Source organism: Syzygium oleosum, unplaced genomic scaffold, assembly GCF_021117445.2.
Source record: "Syzygium oleosum isolate NSW1041296 unplaced genomic scaffold, Sole_v2.1 Sole_v2.49, whole genome shotgun sequence".
In the NCBI taxonomy this organism is placed as follows: Eukaryota; Viridiplantae; Streptophyta; class Magnoliopsida; order Myrtales; family Myrtaceae; genus Syzygium; species Syzygium oleosum.
In genome coordinates, this window is record NW_026607533.1 from 73548 (window position 1) to 97086 (window position 23539).

Consider the following 23539-nt stretch of genomic DNA (forward strand, 5'->3'; position numbering starts at 1 on the left):
GAATGAACGAAAACACCAAGGCAAATTAATGCTTATTTATTCAAATCATAGATAATATTGAATGATCAACTGAAATTAGTGACTAGGAGGATGTGGTGTGTCCCCACATTTTGCTGTCACCGAGTCGTCAGTCATTCGATCACCGACACCATTTGAAGGCCGACTAGCTAAGGTCCCGCTCATTGTTCCATCATCTTCCAAGTCATCTAAGAGGTACGTCTCAACTCCCCACAAATAAATGTAAGCGAGAACGAGCCAGAATACCGGACGACGAATAGGATGACAATACCTCTTAAGTAAGGGAGGGTACTCTATCAATGTAGCACCTGAGATAATTAAGAGGAAAACGAGTCCCAAATAAAATATGGAGTAGGCAAGCCAAGGGAGTTTGCCAACGGTCATGGTGACACCAGTTAAGAAAGCGACGGACATTGCCGGAAGTGCAATTGTTAGCGGTAGCACTGAGTGCCGGTTTGCAGCTATTGCAGCTTGGACGTCCTTTTGCTGTGCATAGATGAGGTTGATGACCGCGGTCATTGAGCAGAACATCGCGATGGTGTTGCAAATTGTGAAGGCCTGGAACAGTCTCTTGTCCAGCATTGTAGCCATGCCCCGGTCATCTTCAGATGCCATGTCCGAGCCGTTAAATCCTCAAGGTACTGCAAAACCAGCTGCGAAAGTCACAGTGGCCACAAGTGTTGCCAGCAGCAGACGGGGTATTAATCAAATCCTTCACCTGGTCCTTGTTTTGCTTGCTTTTGTTCAAGGAGTATATTGAAAACTCTTCATCTCGAGCTTCCGGCCTTAGTACGAATAAGTCTCTCCTTTCATTTGGACTTTTCCCAATTGTGGAGTTTGCTACCATTAATGTCAATTGCTGAGATCCAGAGCATATAAGAAGGAGAAAAAGAACAAATTGTTACCATATCGATAACGGGAAAGAACACCGGTGTACTCATTTAAAGGGAAACTTTTACTTCTAAAGATGCAGTGTAAGCTCTTTTGAAAGAATTAACGCTAGAGTACAAGTACATTTGAGATGAAAAAAGAGGCATGAATGAAATGTATATTGTTTGTGTAGTAAATTATTGGTAACACAATATTGTTTGTTGTAATCAGAAAAATTAAATAGAAATAATAACTTTGAGAAAGCGATAACAACTTGAATAATGACCAATTCAATGAGTAAATATATTGAATATCTACTCTTAACAAGTAATGAGGACACAATTACAAAACAAATTTTGAACTAGGAAAATTTCTATAAAATTGTAACATAATTAAACATGAGGTGAGATACGGATGACTGAATCTCCTTAAGGTGATTAGTTATTGTCAATGGTTCTATACAAATTTACAAACTATGCCTCCTAAGATACAACAACCCGAATCCATTTGTATTAGCACTATGCAAGCAAAACCCATTCAAACACTTCTCGAAACTAGCACACTTAGAGAAAATTGAAGTGAAGTAATGCGTTGTTTTTCTTCTTCTTTTTTTTGAAATGAAGAATAGTTCAAATCAATTTATAGAGTTTGAGAAATCATGTACTAAAGAGATACATGAATTCAAGAGAGATATAAATTGAAGAAATACATGAATTAAAGAGATTTATGAACTGAAAAGATTCATGAACTTAAGCGATACATGAACTGAAGAAACATATCTCGTTTTATTAACTTTCGATGATCTATTAATCCATAATAACAACAGTTTGTCGTTGTCATAGGTTGACTTCATCATAATGTTATGAGATTATGCCATTGTAGAGTGGTCAAAATTTGCCACATTGACCCCTGGCTTTTTGAAAAAAAAGAAAGAGAATGCAGCACTGACAATTAATCACGAATTAGAACAATTTATCTATGCATTTGTCGGAGATATTTAACTTATTTCTGCCCGCGGACATATTCATGGCCACAAGCTTTAACTACCTCCTATTAAGAGTAAATTAGAGATTTGCAGGACATTAATCCTGGAGGAGTCCCGGCTATTCTAGAAAATTGATCAATGCTTCAACAATGCTATCGACTGGAAGACATAATGATTTGAATACAAGATTTACGCTTAACTAAGGTATTAATCTAAGAAATTTCCAGTAAGTTGATAAAAAAAGGATGGTGACTGTTCATGTTACATACCTTCCGTAACGTAGGCTCCTTTTTGAAGCGATATAGAGCAATGTTATGAGCAGCCAAGCATTTGCGGTTCAGAAGGAAGGGGTTAATTCTTTGATCCAGCACAAGAGGAATCAAAGCGGCGGGTTGTGAATGCATGGCGGCCAAGTGCAAAGGTGTATTTCCGGCATGATCTCTTTCATTTATCAGCTTCCCCAGTTCTAAATGACTGAGTATATATCTCACTGCTGAAGTTCTCCCATATTTTACTGCGACATGAAGAACGGTTTGTCCTTGCCCATTTAGCAAATTTGATACCGGATGTAGCTTATGGATTAGATCAACATAACCCATCTTGGCCGCAATATGAATGGGAAGATCCCCACTCATGTCCCTTTCTCGGGCCAAATATTCAGTTTGCGATCCCAAGAGTTCGAATACTTTGGTCTGATTCATGTAAGCTGCTAAGTGGAATACATTACCACCTTTGGAGTCAGTCATTGCAAATAGCTGCATGTTTTGGCCGAGTATCTTCTTTAGTAAAGCTGGGATCAGGAGCTCTAAATTAGGGACCACATCCGCATAAGTAAAATATGTGACCAGAATCCAAGATTGAAAAAAAGTACAGCTTATAAATTACACCGAAAGGAAAAACCTCAACCAAAAGAAGAAGTTTTGGCCCCATATGTAAAAATTTAGAGGTGCTAGTAAAGAAGATCGAATAATATGCGAGAGGAAAGCGTTAGGGATTGTGCTACTCAACAAAGAACAAATAATAGAATAGGAAAGCCTCGATCTCGTTCAATTTAGGGCTTTTTTCGTTTTAATTTTGTTGACACCTATTTTTGATTTGCCCAAAATTAATTACACAAAATTTAGGAATTAATTTTCTTTAATTCCTAAAACAAAAAAAAATTTCTATTTAAATGCATTGCATATAGACATTAGGCATATTTGCATTAATAGGGTTTATTAGAGCATATTTTCTTAATTAATTTTCAAAAAAAAAAAAAAAAAATCGGATCGGGCCGGGCCAAGGCCGGCCCAGCCCTCTTTTTCTTTTTTTTCTTCCTTTTCCCCGGCGTGGGCTCGGCCCACTTTTCTTTTAATTTTCTACCCGCACGAGCTGGGCCTGGCCTGGCCCAGCCCTTCTCCTTCCTTCTTCCCCCCGTCCACGGTCGCTCTCACTGCCCCTGTTCGCCTCTGTTCGCGACGGAAGCGTGACGCATGGCAGCGCCGCTTCTCGCCGTCGCTGTCCGGCCGTAGGAAGGCCGAAGGAGACATGCCGACGGGACTGGCATTACTGCGCTCCCGCCCTCCCTGCTTTCCCCGGCTCCCTTATCTCCTCCTCCTTCCTCTCTGCGTTTGTCTTGAACCGGCCCCCTGCTCTGCTCTGCTCTGCACTGGCCTGCCATGGCCACGAAAGTCGTGGGGTGGCGTAGGCCGGTGCAGGCCGTCGTCACGCCGACGCAAAAGGGCAGAGAAAACGCGTCGTCGCCGCCTATAAAAGCCGGAAAGAGAGAGAGAGGCCCGGTCGGCCATTTTTGGAGAAAAATACAGAGGGAGCGCGAGAGCGTGAGCCGGGAGAGAGGCGAAGCCCCGTAGCCACCGCGCCTCGGCCATCCATCCCGCCGCGCCGAGCCGACGGCGGCGACTACGCAGAGAGAGAGTGGGTCGGCGATTTTCAGAGAAAAACAGAGTGAGAGAGAGAAACCGAGAGAGACCGAGAGAGAATAGAGAGTGAAACAGAGAAGAGAGAGGGAGCCGAGAGTCCGCCGAAGTTAAAGAAGAACCAGCAGCGGTCGTCGACGCCGCCAGACCTGCCGGAAGCCATCCAGACGCGCCGTCAACCGGTGAGCCCCCCTCGGCCGAGAAGCTCCCCTGTTTTCCCCTGTTTTTTGCCTCGGTTTGGCCGGGACTCGCGCCGGCCGTTTCGCGCGAATCCCGGCCCATACCGTCATCGATCCCGACTCCTAGTCGCCGTCGGAGGTGAACCCAAGCCGCTGGAGTCGACCGGGTCGCCGGAGGAGGTCGGAATCCCTTGTTTTTCCACGCACCCGCCAGGTGTTCGACGAAATGCCTCAACCAGGCTGGTTTTTGTTTCATCGCCGGCCGGCGAACGGTGGTCCGACGGCAGCTCAGGTGAGTGGGACAGCCCAGGGCGGTCCCTAATCGGGCGATTTAGGAGCCGCTGGCTGGGTCGATCGGCGGACGGTAGTCAGCCACGCCGCGCGCCCTACTCCCCGCGGGTGCAGCGAGTTCGGGTCGGATTCGACCCGAATCAGCAGATCCGACCCGGGTCAATGCCCGGGCCGGATCCGTTGACTCGGGTTGGTTCCGACCGACCCGGTTAATATTATATTATTATTTTATTTTTAAAAAAAAATTTAAAATTCAAAAAAAAATTCAAAAAAAAAATTATAATTATAATTTTTTTTTCTCCTTCTTCTGTATTATTATTTTTTTTTTCGAAATTTTTTTTTAATTAAAAAATCTTTTTTTTTATGTTATATCTAAGTGTTTTAATTTATTGTATTATTATGCATGTTTTTACCATGTTTAAATTAGATAAACCTAGGATTGCGCGGTAGTATTTTGCATGTTAATTTTATTACCGTTGTGTTATTATGCATGTTTTTAATACAATTACATGAGCTGTTGTATTTTTTGAAAGTCATCTGACTTAGTTAAGGTTAGAACCTTAGGCTGCATGAATTGTTGTGTTCCTGACTGCTGATCGTTTCTGATTATGCACTCGTTTGATCACCTCACATGTTAGGAGAAAGGTCCTAAAATCAATCCAAATTGTCTGACAAATGTTTTCAAAAATGAACAGGGTAGAAAGGTACCGAAAGGGCATTAGTTATCTAACTAGTGTAACCAAGTCCCCGAATTCAGTTAATCTCTGGTTCGTAGGAATAGGGTGATTCTCCCATCACCCTATTTGGGTTTCTAATCGACCCACCTCAAATCGATTAGTGGCGACTCCTTGATATAAACCACTTGCATGTTAAAAACTTAAACCCTAAGTCGTGATATGGTATGGGCTTGGGAGAGCCCGAGTTAAGTCCCGAACCTAGACTTAGCACGTACCAGGCGAGCCCCCCTTTTTTGCATGTTTAATAAGAAAGGGGCTCGGGAGTTCGGTCGCGACAGACTAGCGACTCCGTTGGGGACTTGCATTTTTTAAAGTGGACTTAGGCCAAAAAAATTTTATCCTGTTCAAAAATGATTTTTGTTTGGCAGCAAGGACTCCAGGTACGATACTGACATTAAGGTGTTATTTGTTCTTGCAGGTTCGAATTGATTGTTTATAATTTGTTGTGCATGCTTTAATGATTTAGCACTACACCGTTGCACACACAACCACGCTGCCGGACCTGGGCCGCGATAGGGCATGTTAGGATGGTGTTAAGAAAGATACGACCTCGAACGCGAGCCCGCGATGTAGAGGTTGCCTTTCTTTTCCCCGAAATTTATTTCTAAAAATCGTAAAGAAGTATCTTTAGCCGCTATTCGCGTGACTATAAGATATTCCTTTCGATTTGGCCGAGGTTAAAAGGACTTGACACCAACGCGAGTCTGCGATGGTCAGACACCCTTTTAATTTCATTTTGCTGAGCCAGTCTAGATAGAAATCGAACCTCACTCCTCATGTGTATGTCGTTGTGATTGCCATGGTTCAAGGAAAGGTATATATTCTGTCCCTTTTCATTTTATTATCCAGCGTACTTATTCATTTGATTTGTTTTTTTAGGCCACCCGTTGATTGCATTCTATACACGATGGGAAGAGCTGATGTCCAATTTGTCCCCACTCCTAGAAAAGAGCTTCTGGCATGGTGGGACCGACGAGACGAGGGATACGCTTATTGCAAAACTTATCCGTGAAAATAAGAGGCTCCAAGAGACTGTAGCTTCCCCATCGTTTATAAAATGAGCATCCGGGAATGGCGCCCTTTTGTTAAAAACCCTGTCTTTTATATTTCCCTGTATTTATGTTTAGGGGTTTTGGTTATCTCCTGTAAAAATGTTTATGGGTTGTACAAATGTTAATATAACTCGAGCCGTTTTTTATGCTTTAAATAAAATTTTTTGCCCCTTGATGACACCATCGCGGCCTTCGGCCCAGTGGTATCCGGGGATGTAGCGTCACGGTCCGAGGCGACCGGGGTTCGAACCCCGGGGACGCCGCCTGTAATGTTAATATTAATAAAAATCCTTTTTGCTTATTTTTTCTTTGCAAATAAAGAAAATATGCAATAATAATATGACTAAGTCATAGAATGATTCTTTATTGGGCATTATACTCATTCATATCTGCGTTTTCTCAGGTAGTTACAAAAAATGGCCGAAGAAAACGTCCGCCTCAATAACATGGAAGATGAGATGAAAATGGTCCTTAATGCGATCCAAAGTCTCACAAAGCAGGTGGAATCCATTCATGGCAAGCTCACACCTACGCCTGCAGCAGTTGAGGTGGTGTTATCACCACCGTCTACCGGAAAAGACAAAGCCTCCGCCAGCGACAATAAAATGCCCCCGCTAGAGGACGATCCGCTTCCCCTTGCTGTCAGGAAGCCTGAATTTGAAGCTGTACCGATAACAGAACAGGACAAATGCCTTGCAAAGGTCGAGGAGATGCTGAAACAGCTACAAGGCCCGCAGAATGCTGTCCCACTTGACCTGTCTATATACAAACGGGTCAAAGTACCAGAAAAAATTCAAGATGCCGGAATTCGAGAAGTATGACGGTACCTCATGCCCCAGACATCATTTGCACATGTATCATGTGCGGATGACCCAGTATGTTGACAACGAACCCCTCATGATTCAGACCTTTCAAGCAAGTTTGACGGGGTCAGCCTTGATATGGTATATGTCGAAGGATGTGGATACTTTTAAGTCTTGGGATGATGCCGCTGATGCATTCCTCAAGCATTATCAATTCAACCTCGACGTCACCTTTACTCGTGACGATCTGGAACGCGCTGAGAAGAAGAAGAGTGAGTTCTTCAAAGAGTATGCCACCAGATGGAGAAACTTGGCCGCCCAGGTTACCCCACAACTCACTGATCATGAACAAGTGAAATTGTTCATAAAGTCTCTTCCATATGAATACAGACACCGCCTGGTTGGTGCCACTGCTGAATCCCTTAATCATCTTGTTCCTGTGGGTGAACGAATCGAAATGGGATTGCGTGAGGGGTGGTTTACAGACCCCACTTCCACAAGCAAGAAACTCGGCATGAAGAAGGAGAAAGAACCCCTGACAGAAGCGGATGTTGCATACACCCAAACCGTTCGTCCTTCCCAATGATTCGGATGAGCAAAGTGGACAGCAACCGGCCTCAGCCGCAAGCCGCCCCAAAGGCGAAATAACAAAAGCGGCTCACGCCACTCCCTTTGCCTATGTCTCAGATCCTGCCTATTCTCCTGGAAAAGAGGTTGCTTGCTAAAGAGCCAAAGCGTGGAAATCCTGAGCGTTTCCCGAACTACGATCCCTCCAAGGCATGTGACTATCATTTGGGTGAAATGGGACATTCCGTCAATGACTGTGCTGTCTTGAAAAATAAGGTCCAGAAATTGCTGGATGCAAAGATGTTTTCATTCCGCAACGCACCACCCAATCAAGCAGGAGGCACGGATGTAGTCATTGAGTAAACTGTAGACTCAATTTTCCTCCTTTAGAATAGATGCATATTTAATAGTTTGAATCCTCCTATGTAGGAGCTTTTCTTGCTTTCTAAAGTCCCAGTTGTTTTCTAAGATTCCCAGTTTTCTGAATTTGTAATTATGCTTGGAATTTTAGTATTGCAATTTCCATTCCAACAAATGTAATTCGCCTGAACTATTCAAAAGAATTACAAGTGTTTTGTTTTGAGGGCCTGAGGAAGTATTCCAAACCGGCCCGTTGATGATATCCATCCACAAAAAGGAAAGTGTTCTGAGGCCCGGGCTTCCTCATGCTTCCTTGTCTCTAAGCTTTTGAAAATAAAACAAACGTTTTATCATTTTTCAAAAGGACCGAAAAAGAACGGTGGTGAAAAAAAAAGCGTGCATGCTCATAGCCCTGTTTGTCTTTCTAACTTGCTCACTTCGTGTCTCAGAGCATACTCCCTTTTGATTTATTATTACGAAAGGGACATTTGGAAATGACACAAACTGAAGAGCACATCAGACCCTAGTGATGCTAGCGGACCAACTCATCTGATAGGGGCAGTCCGAGCGAAGAGCATCCAACCTTCAAATGAAACATGGGGCGAACCTCACTACTACTAGTGGGTGATATCAACCTCAGAAAGTCAAAGAGAATGCTGACCATTCCTTGACCCCATGATGAGCGAAACATCATTTCGTACAAAAGTCGGGGGCAGATCAAGAAAAGATTACCCCTTTTGAAAGAAAAAAGGTATGTCTTATTCCTTAACAAATTTTGGAAATGACATTCCATCCCTTTTCTTTTGCAGATAATGAACTGGGGAACATGCTAAACTCTGACGTGCTAGCGAGCCGGATAGAGCACCAATGTCGGGACCTCTCGAACGAAACATGACGAAGAAGTGCTTAATTGGAAGAGTAGACTAGGGGGCATGCGATCTCCCAGTCCATCAAAAAGGGTGTATTTCGTTCCTAAAGTTCATCCACTTTAGCATAGAAATGACATATCTTTTCCTTTTACATGGGACAAAATTGAGTAAAGAACACTCATGGTGCAAACAGCTGGAAAGGACTTCGCACATGTCAAAGTGACTTCAAGGCCGATCCTGACAACCATGGAAGTCTCGATGCCAATCACGCCCACGACCGTCAAAGACCTTTAAAGCAGAGATTAGCTTTGCTGCGAAGTTCCCCATGCAAGCAATTGCACATGCCTGTGCAGTCAGGAATCGGAGCATTCACGAGAAACTCCTCGACACGCTGGAACTGCACAGCACCTGCTGACAGTAAAACCCTCTATTTGGAAGCACCCCTAATTATAGAGGATTTCATTCTAGCTTCGAGACTAAGAGCATGGAGGAGCAGACTGAGACAGAGAAGGCTGAACAAAGTAAAGAGGAGAAAAGACTTTGCTAGCTTTGAAGGCAAAATGGAAGAAGGGTAATTTGTATCGTTCTCAGTTTGCCTTCAATCCTCTCATTTCTAACATAAACTCCTGCTTGTGTCAGAAGGGAATTATCAACATCCGAGAAAACTCAAGGAGTTGTCCATTTAATCTCAAATGAGGGGAATCACGAAGGATAATGTTGTATCGTTCCCAATTCCTGTCCCTCAAAGAGCCGTTCATTAACACGATCTTTCTTATTGCCTTACAGGTTTACCTCGTCGCTGCTGCAGCATAGGTAAGTATTTCTTTCCCTTAAAACTTTAAGAGTTGAAAGAATCAAAAGAAAGAGGAAACATGTTAAAGCAAATAAATACTTAACCCTCCCCAAAGTGCATTGCATGTCTTGTGGAAAGGAATTTTGCATGGTAAATTTACCTGTTTAATTCACCAATTCCCTATGAAAATTTTGACAATTTGACAAATGGTGTCGAACCGCTCCGATGTATTGAACGAGGTGTGTCAGGATGATGAGAGGCAATCTTTAGCCTAAACACATTCTCAAGTACCAAACCCATGTAAGATGAGCGAAAAGGTTCCACTTCTACAAGGTAAAGGGGTTTCTCGCATAAGGTACGGTAGCCAAAATGACGAGAGGCAGTTCATTTCTTTTCCTCATACACTACCATTAATCCTTTGCTTGACCATTTGAGCCCATACACTTGGAGGTTCTTTTTAAATCACCCCTGTCAAGAACCACCCCACATTGGGGCAGCTTGAGGTAAACCAGCATTATAGGAAGGATTCAAATCCAGAGGGAGTAAGAAGAGCGTTCCTCCTTTTTGGTCACCGCCCCTGTGGTTTCGGCCTCGTCGTCTTTACGGATCCGGCGGTCCTCGACAGAGTCTTCCAAGACAAGCACACCATCGATGGCCGGACAGTCGAGGCTAAAAAGGCTTTGTCAAGAGAGGAGCAGCAAACTAAAGCCTGTCCAAAATGCCAATATCTTATTGATAACAGTGATGTTGTCACTAAGCAAGACAAGAAGAATGAGGAGTTTGTAATATCTAAAATTTTCTATGATCATCAGTTGCAACAGCTCACACAAGGTGAAAAGATGAATAGAAATTTTCTTGCTCTCACTTGCATTAATCTTTGAGTGTTATTATTGCAGGTGAACTCTCACGATAATTTAAGTGCCCTAGGATGACGAAGAGCAGTTCTTCTTCTATCCCATACACTTATATCCCTTGCTAGCCCAATTGAGCCGGCGATTTCATTTCGTACCAACCCAGTTGGTGATCATCCCCTATATCGGGGCAAGGCAAAAGTCACCACAGCTTGAGCATCAGGGTCCAAAGTACCGAATCAAGATGAAGACTCCAAGAGCCTAATAACATTGTCTGCTCAAACTTGTTTAGGCTAGTCCTGACAACACCAAAAGAGCAGCAAAAAAAAATGCTGAAAACTTGGGGCATGAAAAAGCAGTGTGCCTGGTAAAAGCAAGGCCAATGCCCATGAATAAAAAAACAAAGAAAAAGAAAAAAGGAGAAGAAGAAAAATGATGAAAAGACGACCCCAAAGGGTTAAACTTGAGTTCTTCTTCGATACAAATTCCTACTTTAGGAACTCTGTCTTGACAAAGATTTGTCACATGATAGATGAAGACAAGCCTATTCTTGAGAAAGCAATTGGAAGAGGGATAGAATGGTATCCAGGAAAATGCTTGACGCAGAAGCTCCTCAAGAAAATGTTGTCAAAGATGCTAAAACACGGGATTACCTAGGGAGTTGTCCAAGAGAATCCTGATGATGAAGAAAAAGACAGGTGACAATGCCAAGATGATCACCAACTCTCACCTTTACACACACATTTTTGAGCCTAACGATCCTTTCGTTTCTCAACCTGTGAACCGAGCCCACGTTACGTCCTTCATGAAGTCTCTTCTGATTAGGACACTTGAATTAACGTGAAATTTCAAATGTTTATAAACAACGCTCGAGGAAGTGCGAGCAAGACTATTTCTATCTCGTTTTGCAGGGTTCTTGACTTGTAAACCTGAAGATAGTTACAGAATATTTTCTTTCATGGCCTTGACTCGGACAGTCTCCTTCGTTAAGCCATTGACCAAGCCTACATTACGACCCTGAAGAAGACCTCTCAGATTGGCAGCGTCGTACCGCTTGCGAGAAAACTCAGACCCTTGCGGATGTGATAACGGTCAGATTGAGTGTTTTCGATGTTCCCGCATTAATGGACGGGACAAATAGCCCTTTTCAACGAGAGCGAGTGGAAAGTCCTTTCTGACTGAAAATCCCTCGTTCAGCATCTTGAGAAGTCCACATCTCAAGCGAAAATTTATCTTGATTGACCCTCGGTGGATGTTTGGTGATGCAAACATGGCAAAATCATCATGCATGAACTTTCAAATACACATTCTGGGATAGCCTAGCTTGTCTATCCTTGATGAATGCATGCATATTTGCGCTAACTCTCTTTGACAGGTAAAATATCCTCAAAGACTCAAAGAACATATGCCCTTTGGAGCGTCTCCAAAGATGTCACAAAAAATTTCTTCTGTTCCCCAAGCGGAATTGACACAGCATGCTTTTGCAGCTCAAAGTTCTAATCCCCAGTGATAGAACACGAAAATTCGGGCGCTGGAGAAGCCCTCATTATCATCACAAAAGAGATGCCCTGAAAAAGGTCGGGTATTCAGCAGATGATACATCAAACCTCCGGGTAAGAAATCCCAGGTATTTCATCAGATTTCTTTTCAAACTACCCAGAAGGTAAATTGGGTGTTTCTTTGAAAAAGAAAAGCATCTTGACTAGCTGGTCAAGATATTTCATACGATATTCAAGAATAGCCTCAATTGTCTATTTCTCCGATGAATACGTATGTCTTTGCACAAAAAAACTTGTCTGACAGGAGACACGCCCTTAAGAGGCAGGAACGTGCCCAGGTAAGTACATTTTACCCATGCCGGTTCCAAAAATCCAGGTACCTATGATTGTTATGGTACCCCCTCTGAACATCGGATTGACCCCGTTTGTTCACCCTCTGAACATCGGATTGACCCCGTTGTTCACCCTCCTGAGCATGGGACTGACCCCCATGTTCACATCAAATCCTCGGGCGAGGACCCCCAGGTGCTCATCGTTTGAGCCTTTTCAAGACCTGCTGGCGAGGACCCACCAGGCAAACCAACAAATCCTCGGGCGAGGACCCCCAGGTACTTTGTCAAAACAAAATCCAGTCAGTCAAGGCGACCGAAGAAAGGTTCGGGTCCTAGACAAAAGCAATTCCCGTCAAGGCGACCGAAGATAGGTTCGGGTCCTAGACAAACCATTTTTTTCGTCAAGGCGACCGAAGACAGGTTCGGGTCCTCGACACACAATATCAACTATCTGGAATTACTCTACCCTTCGGCAAGGTAAGTAGCCCCAGGTATGTTTTCATTTGCTTTAGCATGCATCACCTTATATCGCATCATAAAAATGGGACTCTGGTCTCGCCAAAAATAACATTCATCGAGCATGCATGGGCCAAATTTAGGTGCCATTTTATCTTTGAACGTAACCTCTACGAGCTCAATCTCTACGAGCTCACCTTCAAAGAGGGGCAGCTGTTGACACCTATTTTTGATTTGCCCAAAATTAATTACACAAAATTTAGGAATTAATTTTCTTTAATTTCTAAAACAAAAAAAATTTCCATTTAAATGCATTGCATATAGACATTAGGCATATTTGCATTAATAGGGTTTATTAGAGCATATTTTCTTAATTAATTTTCAAAAAAAAAAAAAATCGGATCGGGCCAGCAGGCCTACCAATGGCCCTCTTTTCTTTTTTTCTTCCTTTCCAGCGTGGGCTCGGCCCACTTTTCTTTTCCTTTTCTACTCGCGCGAGCTAGGCCTGGCCCGGCCCAGCCCTTCTCCTTCCTTCTTCCCCTCGTCCACGGTCGCTCTCACTGCCCCTGTTCGCCTCTGTTCGCGACGGAAGCGTGACGCACGGCGGCGCTGCTTCTGCCGCCGTTGTCCGGCCGTAGGAAGGCCGAAGGAGACGCGACGGGACCGGGCATTAATTGCCGGGCCCCGTCCTCCCCCGTTTCCCGGCTCCTTATCCCCTCCTCCTTCCTCTCTGCGTTTGTCTTGAACCGGCCCCCCTGCTCTGCTCTGCTCTGCACCGGCCTGCCACGGCCACGAAAGTCGTGGGGTGGCGTAGGCCGGTGCAGGCTGTCGTCACGCCGACGCAAAAGGGCAGAGAAAACGCGTCGTCGCCGCCTATAAAAGCCGGAAAGAGAGAGAGAGGCCCGGTCGGCCATTTTTGGAGAAAAATACAGAGGGAGCGCGAGAGCGTGAGCTGGGAGAGACAGGAAGCCTCCGGCAGCCACTGCGCCTCAGCCATCCATCCCCGTCGCCGAGCCGACGGCGGCGACACAGAGAGAGAGAGTGGGTCGGCGATTTTCAGAGAAAAACAGAGTGAGAGAGAGAAACCGAGAGAGACCGAGAGAGAATAGAGAGTGAAACAGAGAAGAGAGAGGGAGCCGAGAGTCCGCCGAAGCTAAAGAAGAACCAGCAGCGGTCGTCGACGCCGCCAGACCTGCCGGAAGCCATCCAGACACGCCGTCAACCGGTGAGCCCCCCTCGGCCAAGAAGCTCCCCTGTTTTCCCCTGTTTTTTGCCTCGGTTTGGCCGGGACTCGCGCCGGCCGTTTCGCGCGAATCCCGGCCCATACTGTCGTCGATCCCGACTCCTAGTCACCGTCGGAGGTGAACCCAAGCCGCTGGAGTCGACCGGGTCGCCGGAGGAGGTCGGAATCCCTTGTTTTTCCACGCACCCGCCAGGCGTTCGACGAAATGCCTCAACCAGCCGGTGTTTTGTTTTCATCGCCGGCCGGCGAACGGTGGTCCGACGACGGCTCGAGTGAGTGGGACAGCCTGACAGCGGTCCCTCATCCATGGGCGATTTCCGGGGGCGGCGCTCGTGCTGGCGGCCGGCGGACGGCCAATTCTCGCTTGCCGCAGCGCCCTCTCCCCGTGGTCCGTGAGTTGGAAGGTTCGGATTCGACCCGGAATCGCACAGATCCGACCCGAGTCAACGCCCGGGCCGGATCCGTTGACTCGGGTCGGTTCCGACCGAGCCGGATCAGCAGATCCGACCCGGGTCAACGACCGGGTCGGATCCGTTGACTCGGGTCGATTCCGACCGACCCGGATTAGCAGATCCGACTCGGGTCGGTTCCAACCGATCCGGATCAGCAGATCCAACCCGGGTCAACGACCGGGTCAGATCCGTTGACCCGGGTCGGATCCGACCCGGTTAATATTATATTATTATTTTATTTTTAAAAAAAATTTAAAATTCAAAAAAAAATTATAATTATAATTTTTTTTTCTCCTTCTTCTGTATTATTATTTTTTTTTTCGAAAAAAAAAAATTTAATTAAAAAATCTTTTTTTTTATGTTATATCTAAGTGTTTTAATTTATTGTATTATTATGCATGTTTTTACCATGTTTAAATTAGATAAACCTAGGATTGCGCGGTAGTATTTTGCATGTTAATTTTATTACCGTTGTGTTATTATGCATGTTTTTAATACAATTACATGAGCTGTTGTATTTTTTGAAAGTCATCTGACTTAGTTAAGGTTAGAACCTTAGGCTGCATGAATTGTTGTGTTCCTGACTGCTGATCGTTTCTGATTATGCACTCGTTTGATCACCTCACATGTTAGGAGAAAGGTCCTAAAATCAATCCAAATTGTCTGACAAATGTTTTCAAAAATGAACAGGGTAGAAAGGTACCGAAAGGGCATTAGTTATCTAACTAGTGTAACCAAGTCCCCGAATTCAGTTAATCTCTGGTTCGTAGGAATAGGGTGATTCTCCCATCACCCTATTTGGGTTTCTAATCGACCCACCCCAAATCGATTAGTGGCGACTCCTTGATATAAACCACTTGCATGTTAAAAACTTAAACCCTAAGTTGTGATATGGTATGGGCTTGGGAGAGCCCGAGTTAAGTCCCGAACCTAGACTTAGCACGTACCAGGCGAGCCCCCCTTTTTTGCATGTTTAATAAGAAAGGGGTTCGGGAGTTCGGTCGCGACAAATTTTCATTGCATTATTCTTACTTAATCTACGTAAATAGTAACGACGTGACATAGGCCATATCATTTTATAAGGCTTTTTTTAACAAAACTTTAATACATATAGCATCACTCTTTCATTTATACTCGTACGTACACAGACAGGTCAGACTATTTGTATTATGGGAAAGTGGCTTCTCTCACTTTCATATTTCTAAAATTATTCCCATGCATTAAACCCATTAATACCCGCTAGCTAGTATATTTGAAAGCTATCTCTCTCCACACACGCGCAATAGATAATGGACAAGGTATATATTGTGAATCTTTAGTGATTTTGGGAGATATGTTTTTACTCAAATGACTTAAAAAACAGAACAAGTCTAATTTTACCACTAGTGACATATAGGGCTCTAATTTGCAGATAGATGATTGATTAGTTTTCTTATAAAGAGTGTTTTTCTTGCACTCCACGCATTTTGCTTCAAACTAGGATTTATGCTTGATTCATTCAATATCACGAGTCCTGTTCAACAAAAATAAAAATAAAAAAACATCACTTTTAATGACGTCAGTTCTAAGGAATTTACTATTGCAAATTAGCAATTATTGAAAATTCAAATTTTTGTATATAATAATTACACATTATTTTCCTGTGTCATATAACAACGATAATTAGGAATTTCCTAGCTGTTATCGAGTCCATATATTTTACATTGATATGTAAAATGTCGAATTTATTTTGTTCAAAAGAGGAAGATTTATATAAAATAAAATACAATTTAACAAATCATTTATAATAAAATACATATTTCAATTTTACAAAAGCGAAAAAAATTCACGTTCTTACAGGTATGCTACTAGTTTAGAATTCAAGCCATCAACTTTCATATGTTCATTTTGGTTCATGACTCGCATTTGCTTCAAACATGGCATGTTTCTTGCTGTTGGCCGACTTAGTCCCAAAATGATTTCTTAGGCTAAATGATTCCCTAACTAGCCGAACCATATCCTTGAAATCAGGACACGTGCAAAAATATTAATTCAAATCACACGCAAATTAGTGTTAGGAAACTATGGTTACACAAAATTTAGGTCACAAATATTGCATGCAATTTCTCATCTCAATATATTCATAAGGCGAAATGAATAATCTAAAAGTTACAAAAATATATTTCATATTGGGATTATGAGCAGGTTTTAAATGAAAGCTATAGACTATAATCACATAAAATGAAAGTTTAAGGACTAAAAAACTTAATTTCTAATCATTCTTGTTTGTGTTTAAGCATTTAAATAGTTAAGTGAATTTATTATTAATGCGTATTTTATTTCGACTTGGATTTTTTGAGTTCTATTGGGATCCAATTGTTCTTTAAGAAATTTAGTGGTATCAGAACTCAAAAAAAAAATGGTGTCAACTATTACGTTTATTCAAAAAATTTCTGAATATAAATAAAAAGATTTTGAAGTTGAGTGGGACACGATTGACCCAACTTAAAATACGTGGCACCCTCATTACATTGATGTACAATCGTCACATATATAACATTAAGTTGGAGACCCGCGCCTTTTACGGATTTAAAATTTTGCACATTTAGTTTTTATCGAGGTAATATAATATGGTCAAATAATATAAAACGCATAAAAGCTTTGTATGTCCAATGATTTCATATTAATCAACCAGACAGCAAACACTCATGAGTAGCATGGTCATCACTTTATTATATCTATCAAATTATATCTTGCTTATTTGAATGTTCCTATTGTATAGACATTTAAATTATGACTAATATTTTTTATAATATGACGCAAATAGATGCTCTATTATTTTTAAAGGATCTCTTCCTTCTTTCTTCCCAAAATGCTATCGAAAATTTATATTTTTAGCAGATTGGTGTGGACAAATGCGTAGATCGATGAATTTTTCTTAAACAAGAATATAATATTATGTCAAATTTCAACATCTGCTTAGTTCATGAATCCCATACCTTACAATTCCCTTTGTACTTTCTCACTCTTGATCTTTTATGTTTTGTATGATATGTGACAATTTCATTCTCAAAATCAAATATACATATTATTTCCTCATTTGCATACATACAGTTATGTGACGGTACACACAAATTCCATAGAAATAATCTGCAGAAATTCCATAAATTACCATTTAAGTTTCATTTACTTTGAATTATTGGAATTTTATGAGGGGATTTAGTATGTATGAGGACCTTCTGTTAGGATGCATGTGCGAGTGAATTGTGTTAAAAAAATCCTGCATCTAAGAATTGTTATGGTAATTAATATATCCTAGTTGGTCATAAATCATTGGTTTAAACTTTTGAATGAATATGAATTCAATTGGATATGTTGACGGGCTCAAACTTAGACTCTCTCTTGGTGATCTCCCTAGAGGAAGGTATCGGGTTTCTTCTATACGCTCCCAACAAATGATATCAAAGCTGATAGTAGATCAAGCGATGGGTGTTGTGGTATAGTAACGCAGGCACGATGGCAGACTTTATGGTTCGATATGGAGAAAGAGCATTGATAGATAATCAACTTGAGATAAGTTGATGCGAAAGGATATCTACATTAAGGGGGAGCAGACCTAACATTGAGCTCCAACGTGTGGGGGAGATTGTTAAGATGCACGTGTGGGTAAGTTGTGTTAAAGAAATCCTACATTGGAGAATTAATATGGTGTAGAGCAGTTAATATTATCCTAGTTGGCCCATAACTTATTGGTTTGAGCTTTTGAGCAAATGTATATCCAAAGAGATATGTTGATATACTCGGACTTGGACTCCCTTTTAGTGATCTCCCCGAGTGAAGGTACCGGGCTTTTTCTGCATGCTCCCAACACTTCTACATTTTTTTTGGGATTTCTAATACATGTCCAACACGATAATGCGATTCGATCATGTAAAAAAACATGCGTATAAAGAGACCAAAAAATTAGTTTCAACTTGCATTACTTGGTGGATGTTATCGACTATAGCTAAAGAAACACTAAATAGTATACCAATTCGAATAATCTAAAAATGTATAATTATTTTTTGTGGTGAAATCATGTATGTGTGCATATGTTCACTTATGGATTAATTGATAACTCGAAAAATATGTATGACCCCACACAATATGCACAACTCTCATTCAATAAATAAGGAAAATTGACATTAGTGGTCCCTCAACTTTTCTTCAATATTCAACATGGTCCATGAATTTTATTTTATTCAATCCAATTCCTAAATTTTCAAAAATTCACTCAATGTAATCCTTCCATTAAGTGTATTGCCACGTTACGTGCATTTTTTTAACGTGAATTGCTACATCAACATTTACCAAGCCAAGATAATGATGTTCCTGTGACATCATTTTTCCAAGTCAGTAAATATTTTTTTTTCCTTTCTTTTAGCTCAAATGCTAAAAATCCAATAGAGTTTGGGATGTGTTTGAGGTTTTATAATTGTGATATCAGGTATCTGAACCTAATGTCTATTACTTACTAAATGCTCTCATTTCTTGATTTTTCTTAGGTTATTTCATTAGTAAGTATGCATATTCTAACTCTACTAGGTGTGAGATGATTTTGTATTACAAGTAAATCCGAAATAAAAATATGATAAATCATTTACCAAACTAAAAATACAATTTTGTGACCTTCAAGAAGATTAATTGTAATCTAACATCATCATCAACCATCATCATTTATCTTTCTCCTTTTGTCATTGATAGATTCTAGATTTTTATGATTGTCGAACTTAGATATTTGCACTTTATGGTTTTTCTTATCGAAGTTTGTGACATTCCGAATTTTGGCCCATTTTTGGGATTTATAAAATGGGTATTTCGTCAGTGCGCTTATAGTAAAAATCTCGCCCGGGAACTGATCACTCCCGGTTATTATTTTTAAATCTTGAGATTTCGCTAGAATCGCATTCGATCGAATTTGGCCGTTATTTAGACCTCGAACTTGGCAGTCGATTTTCGGGAGTTTCAGGACGAAATAAATTGGACGGTGTCAATATTATCGTAGCCAGCGTTGAGATTGTCAGGAACAATGGAAAAATGGGAGTTTTTGACCGGGTGCGAATTTGGACTAGTAGACCCCCTCGCTATAGTTTGATTTAATTAATTCGGCCTTTGTCCCTTTTTATATGCGAGGCTTATTTTAGACCGGTAGATCGCTTTCGGTTTTGAAATTGGGTCATCGGATCGCATTTAATATTTGAATCGCGACCGTTAAATCGATTTTTTAGTTTAAACCGTGTCCGTTGGATCGCGCTCGAAGATAAAAATTATCTTTTTCTTTCTCTCTCTCTCCTCTCTCCACTGCGCCGCGCCACCCACCCCCCGTGCAACGTCCCTTCGCGCACGTCTCTCTCTCTCTCTCTCTCTCTCTCTCTCTCTCTCTCTCTCTCGCCGCACGTCTCCCTCGGCCACGCCCATGCAGACCTACCACGACACACTTTCTCTCTTCCTTTCTCCTTTTCTTCTCTTTCTTCTTCTTCCTTTCTCTTCTTCTTCTTCCTCGCCGCGTCACATTCCGGCCTCTCGCGTCCGCCTCTGTTCCTTTTCCTGTTGCCCGACGCCGATCGCCTTTGAGCTCGCACGGCCGTCGCGCGCCGCCGTCGCTAGCTCGACCAGCCGCGCGCCGCTGAACGACGCTTGCGGTTCCTCGGCCGCCCCCGTCACCTGGTCAATCTCCCTCCCCAGAGCTCCCGTCCACCGCGGCTCTCCCCGCCTCCGCAGCCCGCCACTCGGTCGCCCTCCGCCCGACCCCCGCTCCACTGACGTCGCCGACGCCGCCGTCTCCTCGCGCCTTCACCATGCCGCCGCGTCGCCTCGGCGGCTTCGTCCCGATGCTACCTTCCTCCTCTCCCGAACGCGCGAGCTCGGCTACGCCGCCGCTACCGCCAGCGTCCGGCGGAGTCCCGGCCCGTCGTCCGGTCGTCCCGGCCAGCTCCCTGAGCGCCGTCCAGGACGCTGAGCGGCCGTTGTCGTCGCCGAGCACCCCTCAGCCGCACCAACCGCCTCAGCCGACTTCCTCTTCTCTCCTTTGTCTTCCCGCCGTTCGCCGCGGCGCCGTCGCCCGCCTTCGCCCGCCGCTCGCCGTCGCTCCAGCCGGCCAGCCCGACGCCACCCGACCCCGCCCGACGGCCGCGGCAAGGTACCACTCCGTCGCCCAGGGTTCGCCCCCTCTCCCTCAGCCCCGACTTCTTCTCTCTCTCCCTCTCGCCTCCACCCCCGGCCAGACCTCCACCCTCCTGCGGCTCGTCGTCGCCGCTCGCCACCACCGCGCCGCCGCCGTCGCCGTCGCCGTAGTCGCCGCCGCCGCGGTCACCGCCAGACCAGCTAGCCCACTGGCCTCGGCCGGACCAGCCTAAGCCGTGGCCAAGCGGCTCGGGCTGACCGGGCCGTATTAAGCAGCCCATTGCTAGCCCGGCCGTGGCGAGCTTGCCCGGTGCCGATGCCCATCCGACCGAGCGCGTCGCCCGTCCGACCAGCCCATTTTGGCGTCGCCCCGGCCAGGTAAGCCTGCGCCTTGCCCGTTCAGACCCAGGCACCTCGCCCGTTCAGCTTGCCGTGCGCCGGGCATGCCGTTCGGCCATCGCGCCCGCGCGCCAGGCACGCCGTCCGGCCATTGTGCCCGCGTTGGCCGGCCACCGCGCCCGTTGACCCGTGCCCGCGCTTAGTTCGACAGTGTTCACCCGGGCCATTTTAGGCCCGAGCCGATTTTCTCCGGGCCAAAACCAAGTAAGTGACTTCCTAAACCCTACCTAGTACTTTGGGTATTTTTAGACTTGTTTAGGATGTGTTTAGTACTGGCTTGGGACTTTAATTAGGCGTGGGCTAATTAGGACTGATTGTGCTTAATTGGTGAATTATTGTGGCGATAATTGTGCGGCCGATTTAGTGATTGACTTGAGATAAATATGCCTGACTGAATTGTCGTGGCGCTTGTTGGTGAATTGGATTAGTTGAATGTGCCGACTTGAATGTCGGGTCGGTGGGCCAATGTCGGGAGCATGAATTGAGTTGACTGATGTGGCGTGCTAGATTGACATTGGTTAATGGGTGGTGATTGAAATTGATTTATATGACTAAGAGCATGGTGAATTTTGTATTGTGGTGCATGTGCATGAGAAAAGCCCGGATCGATCGGAGGGCGAGCCTGAGGCGTGTTCGCGGTGTGAAAGGTGAGTTAGACTGAGGCGTAGGTTACGCGGGTCATTGGAAAGGAAAAATGTCCTGAGGCGTGGTTACGCGGGACGAAGCCCGGCTTGATCGAGGGTGACACGAGCGCAGATGGCGGGTCGTGGGAAAGTGTGAAATGTCCAAGTGAGGACGGAGCCGGCTTGATCTCGAGGGCGACCTAAAGCGCGATAGCGCGGGTCGTGCGAAAGTGTGAAATGTCCAGTGAGGACGGAGCCCGGCTTGATCCCGAGGGGCGACCCGAGGCGCGATGCGCGGGTCGTGGGAAAGTGTGAAATGTCCAGTGAGGACGGAGCCCGGCTTGATCGAGGGGCGGCCCGAGGCGCGATGGCGCGGGTCGTGAGAATGGGCACGAGGCGCAAAGGGCGTGGAGTGTGAAAGGACACGGGAGGTCGTGAGAAAGTTAGTTGGACCATGCATGTTGCATAGTGTTTGATTATGAGGTGAATACTGCTAGGCATGGTATGGGACGTGCCCAAGTGGTTTTACCTTATAATCGAGACACGCGCGAGTGTTATTGTATGATGCATGGAAAATTTCCTTGTGTGATCTGAATATGAGCTCTGCTGGATGCACTAATGTGATTTGACTAATGTACAGTGTGGGCATGTGATTGGATGGCGAGGTAAGTCCATTGATGTGAATTATATATAAGTTATCGGTTAGATTGCATGTTACAACTTGTCTGGGTACGCATTGGCCTATGTGGGGTATAGGGGGTTGCTTATTGAGACTCGTTCTCACGGTTATTATATAACCATTTTCAGATCTGCGATCATGATTGATTGGAGACGCCACCAGGGTATCTCGGGGATGGAGGACGGGTCAAGTTACCCCATATTTTGTGTGCCCCTCTTTTGTATAGCGAAGTAGGATACCCCACCACTATTCCCTTTTGATGTTGTGTATTTGGAATTATTATTTTGTGCTATCCCTTTGTCATATTTTATTATGCGGGTTGTTTTAAATTCGCTTCCGCTTGCCTTTATCTCTGATGTTTGAGTTGGGTCGGCGACGTGTCTGGGACGTCGCATTCAATGATCGACCATCGCGGGATGATCGCGCGCTCGTAGGGTGCGGGGCGTGACAAAGTTCATCAACACATGAGTTTTCAGTAAAATGCTTGTGTTTGTAAATTTCAGGTGATCTACTATGTTCTAATGTGAGATAATTTGTTTACTAAAAGGATTATATGACTGGTTGCAAGTACGCGATGGGTATCTAGATACTATAATAAGCAGGGTATGGAATTTTATGTAAAAAAAACCCGTAAGGGGTTTGGGTAAATGCAAAAGTTGTTACACAGATTTGAGACGAGTTTGGTCTACACATATATTGATATATCTCATAAGCAGATTTAGGTACTCACCATCTTTACCGCGCAGAACGGCACCATGAACTGGTGGCAAGCCTTGTATCCTCGATGGTTCGATCGAGGCCAAAAATAAAGCCTCATGTATCTGGGAGTCGTTGGTGTCGAGGGCCAGGTAGAGGGGAGATTTCTGCTCCATGTTCTCCCAGTACACGGGCTCAAGATCTTCCCTCAACAAGTGGCACACCACGTCGGCATGACAATGAAGCACAGCCTCGTGTAAAGCGGTGTTTCCATGTTTGTTCTTCATCCTCAGGATCATTTTGTTGTCCTTGATGCTGGGGAGATCTCTTTCCCGGCGAATCAACATCAAGGCGGCTCCGGATCCCCCAGCCTTAGCGGCCATGTGGAGGGGCGTATCTCCCCAATCATTTGGGACGGCTATGAGGTCGTAACCAACACAATCAATCAGGAGCCTTAGAATGTCGTCCTTGCCTGTCCCGGCTGCAATGTGGAGCAGTGAACCCTTCGATAGCCCCTGGAAATTGAAAATGGCAGACGGATCAGTTTGAACGGCATGCCTTTCGATCATGGAAATGAACTTTTCGACATCGGCGGCTTTGATGACATTCACCAGTCCCCTGGCATCTGCATACAAATCTTTTGGTTCTTGTCGCGCTGCAATTCTCGCAACTACCAATGCACTTTTTATTCTCGCCTGTTGACTCCTCCGGATATCTTCCCCGTCCAT

General features: G+C 44.3%; 1 protein-coding gene and 1 pseudogene across 1 annotated transcript in view; both read right to left on the reverse strand.

The window, feature by feature from the left end:
- Nucleotides 1-23539, reverse strand: part of LOC115662010 (protein ACCELERATED CELL DEATH 6-like) — a 56326-nt gene that overhangs the window by 31285 nt on the left and 1502 nt on the right. The gene's annotated exons all lie outside the window — the stretch shown is intronic.
- Nucleotides 76-23539, reverse strand: LOC115664021 (protein ACCELERATED CELL DEATH 6-like; annotated as a pseudogene).